This window comes from Monopterus albus, unplaced genomic scaffold (genome assembly GCF_001952655.1).
Source record: "Monopterus albus unplaced genomic scaffold, M_albus_1.0 scaffold24.1, whole genome shotgun sequence".
Lineage (NCBI taxonomy): Eukaryota > Metazoa > Chordata > Actinopteri > Synbranchiformes > Synbranchidae > Monopterus > Monopterus albus.
In genome coordinates this window covers 79,931-84,162 of record NW_018127904.1, presented here as the reverse complement: position 1 = coordinate 84,162, position 4,232 = coordinate 79,931, and the positions used below count along the sequence as shown (strand labels likewise).

Here is a 4,232-nt window from a genome sequence, read left to right as displayed (position 1 = left end):
GAAAACAAGTTAAATAGTGGCTTATTTACTCATCAAGCAGCAACATTAGCATTAATTTGGAGATGCATTTGTGTCCACCCGACAAAGGTTACTCTAATACTCCCTCTCTTTTTGGCTCCGTTTTGCTCATGATGCCAACTATGGGGGGGCTCGGCTCTGGGCAATTCATCACTAATTTATTATAGTAAAGACACCGGCATGTATGCAATTCTTGTCATCACGGTAAACTTTCTCTCTCTCTCTCTCTCCCCTCGCCACTCTCCACACCTCCATGGTGCTGAAACACGCACATCACCAGTTCCTCCTCATCAGTTTTTCTTTTCTTATTATTAATATTCTTATCAATAAGAATGATAAATCAAGCCAAAATACATGCTTTAACAAATGTATCTGTCATTTAGTCTGACCACGAAAAAGTTAAATGAAGTGAGCTCCCCTTAAAGCTGTATTATAGTTTGCACATTGCTTTTGCTTTCCACCAACTCTGGAGGAAAAGCATCTGCTTCTTTACCTACTAAATGCTCCACTAGTCACTAACTTTGCCTGTTGCTTGATGCTGTGTGGGTAGTGCCTGCTGAAAAGAGTAGTGAGACTGAACCAAAACAGTAGGCAGGAAAGACCAACATGGTCATTTTGATCCATTACAGTGCTTCCCACATACTGAGCTAAGTTTTACATAAGCTCCTGTAGAAAAAAAAAAGATGCCGTTTCAGTAAAACAACAGAGAATGTGCAGATAATATGTTATAGTAGTTTTATAAGATTACACAAAATACAGAAGGAAAAAGTTGCCATTTGTTTATCTGGACATATACAGTACCTGTTCAGACTCATCAACTCTTTGAGGATAAAATGTAATTTTAGTGAATTCATGGCGTTTTAATATGGCTTTAACTTTTGTATCCTCAGTCCTAGACTGCAGTAAAACATGAACAAAAAAAGCATGTATGCATCCATCTTATTTGATTGTATTAAAAAAAATGTGCCCTTTAACTTCTTTGGTAGCCTCAACTTGCACTCATGTGCATCTGGTAAAGGCAGAACTTGTAATTGCTCACCCTGCAAGATCTGTGGTAGATGAAGATTAATTTGGTTTGTAGTCTAGTTAAATAAATCACAAGGCTAACCCACAAGCCTCATTTCAGATGAGATTAAGCACAAAATTCAACACACACACACACACACACACACACACACACACACACACCAAAAACACGAGTTAGTAGGAATGAGAATTTACAATCACTCATCTGTCAGTCAACTTGACTTAGTTTTTAAAGATTTATGTTTGGAAAAAAAAACCAGCTAAGTTTCTGGTGTGAGCAGATGGAAGTAAACAGTGACTCTATTCCCAGCAGTGGAAGCAGAGGAGACACGCTGCCAAGGCTACTGAGGCAACATGTATGTCAAAGGATCATAACCCTGCCCAATGAAATGCGCCTAAAATCTGTCCTATCATATATAAACTGTAGTGGGTGTTTAGAAAGCGTCCTGTCGGACTACGTTAGGCCCATGTGTGATGACCCATTTATAGTAGACTGACCACTGTCAGTACGTGTGAGCGTTACCACTACCTTTGTAAAGACCATTTTGAACATTTTATCTTTCCACAGTCCATCAGCATTTCAGCCATCCCCTACTGCTTTTATTTTGGACACACTGTGAGGCAACTTGCATATTTGAGATGACTGTATAATCCCACTAGTCAAAGGCAGGTTTGTGGCATGTCATTATAAAATTCCTGTGCTGTAACCTGTACCAAATTAGAGCATTGTTTCAAAGAAACCTCCTAAGGCTTTTTTAAATAAAGTATTACCTAACAATGTTATAATTGATTCAACTGTGTATTTGTTTAGTTAGATGTCACAAAATTGTGAAAATGCCTGTTGCTGTTTCCCAGAGCCCAATGTGACATCCTCAAATTTGCTGTGCAACTCTCTGAAGAGGCCAAAGCATAAGAGGCGGTGATGGACTAATAACAGCTATGGGCTGGTAAAGATGCTGTACTGAGGTGGATGGGATCTGTTAATGCTTTAATTTATGTAGCATCACTACATATGGGAGACACCACAGGTAATATGTCCAAGTTTCTCTATCACAAAGATATTTCAGAAGTCACCCTGACATTTGTCTGATTCTGATCGCCCTTTATGTATAAGAACTATTTTAAAACATGTAATGTCACCTCTGGACTAAACTTCAAGCCAGTTTTCATCTCTGCTATTTTAAGATACTGAATGTAAGCTTCAATGGCACCGTACCGACAGCCATGTTATGTGTGATTTCTATTTTAAACGTTAACATTGCAACTGTGTAAAAAGGCAAAAAGATTAAATGTGTTCCAAATGTGGACAAAAAGCAAATCATGCCACTGTTGCTGCTGCTGTTCTGCCACCACTGCCACTGAGGGATTACATTACCATAAACCCATGATAATCAGCTGTAAGTCCCTCATTAGATTAGAGAGGAGACTTTATTTTGCTCTCTGAAATGCAATTTCATTCATGCAATTTTTACACTAATAATTTCCATTGTACCCATAGGTTGGCATATTGTTTTACCTATCAACTGACAACAAAATCCAGGTTTAAAAGAAATTAATAATGATGATGAGAACTTACATCAATGCCTAGCAACAACAACTTTGGCTCTATTTTCCTAAAATAGGTTGCAGAAGCAAATGTAAGTCTAAGCTCCAGGCGAAGGCACATATGGGTGTATCCCAACAATTTTTTTGCAATTGTGGTGATCTCTGCAGCCAGACGCAACGTGGGGGAGAGGCTAAATACATTATTAGTGAGAGGAATCCACCATAAGCAGCTGGAGTCTTGGTGGACTTTAGTAATGGCCAATAAAACCAGCTCCTCTCAGTCCCTTTAAAAGCACTGTGGAAACCTGACTGTGATTGATGTCACTGATGTCATGGTGGCTGATTTGGAGCGAGACTCTCTAAAAAACTTTTCACATGAGGAAACTGATATGCTTGTGCATGAGGTGCAGAGCCACCGTGACACCATCTGTCTTTTTCTCATACCAGTTATGTACTCCGTTCCTAAATGATGTGTCAACCCATACTAATATTTATAGCCACATACTGAGCTAGTTTATTACTAGTTTCTCTTATTTGAAGATAATCTTTATAAATTAGATCCATTTCATAATTCAGATAATTTCATAACTAATTATTAAGTGAATTTCAACAGATTGATTGTGGATTTAAGGCTTTATTTTAAGTTGGTGTGGCTGTTAAAATACATGTACTGTAGATGCCATAAAAGGTTTTAATACAATCAAAATTTCAGGACAAAATGAGCACCAAAATTTCACTGTGCTGCCTAATCAGCATAAACACAACCTCAGCTGTGCCTCTCCTCCCACCTCAGTGTACCGTAAGGTCATAAAATCATGGCAGGAAAATACCAAAACTCAACAATATGCAAAAAAAAAAAAAGAGATTTGTGCCCAAAGAAAAATACAATAATTGTGGAAAGACTGTGAAGCTTTGCTGGCATTGTTTTGACAGGAAAATAGAGCCCCTACTTTGTCGTATGTTATTATTCCAGACCAGTCCTTCATTTAATCACCCTACTCAAGTACACTGCCCCTTATGTGGGCTGATATTATTGGTGAAGGCCATAAATATCTCTTGTTCTTCTCCCAAAATACAGGAACATAGCCAAAGAAAATTGCAAAATATGACTACAGGCTCATCTTGTTAATACTTTCTCTGCTGAATCCCTTTACAACATACAATGCCAGCCAAATGCTTCTCACAAATAAAAGGAATAATTTTGTCTTCAAGAAACATTTCCTTAGTCAGAAACTCTAATACTAAATTGTCTAGCTGGCAAACCAGAGGCAACCTGACAGCCTAATGCTGCAATTACATTAAACCCATTCAATACATTTTTCTATAGAGGAAATGATTTGCTGAATCTTATTCTGACATTACCAGGACAACAGCTTTTTGCTATTTAATATGAGCTTCAGCAAAAGCTTACATATACAGTATGTTGTAACTGCTAAACAGATTTATTCTGTCTGTTGCGTTTGAGCTAGAAAATCCACAGATCGAACAAACATTAAACCTGAGTATACCGCTACCAAACAGTGGGCCATCTCCTGTTGCATTCAGGCAACTGTTTGTTAACAAGCACAGAAAAAATGGTTTTCTGCCCAATGCTGGATGCCTGGGGAGGAACCTTCAGATGTCTGTTCGACCAAGACTCTGCT

The 4,232-nt window shown here is 38.2% G+C and overlaps 1 protein-coding gene across 3 annotated transcripts in view; it reads right to left on the bottom strand.

Annotated features, from left to right (window-relative positions):
* stk39 (serine threonine kinase 39) overlaps positions 1-4,232 on the bottom strand; it is a 24,930-nt gene that overhangs the window by 4,110 nt on the left and 16,588 nt on the right. The window lies entirely within an intron of this gene.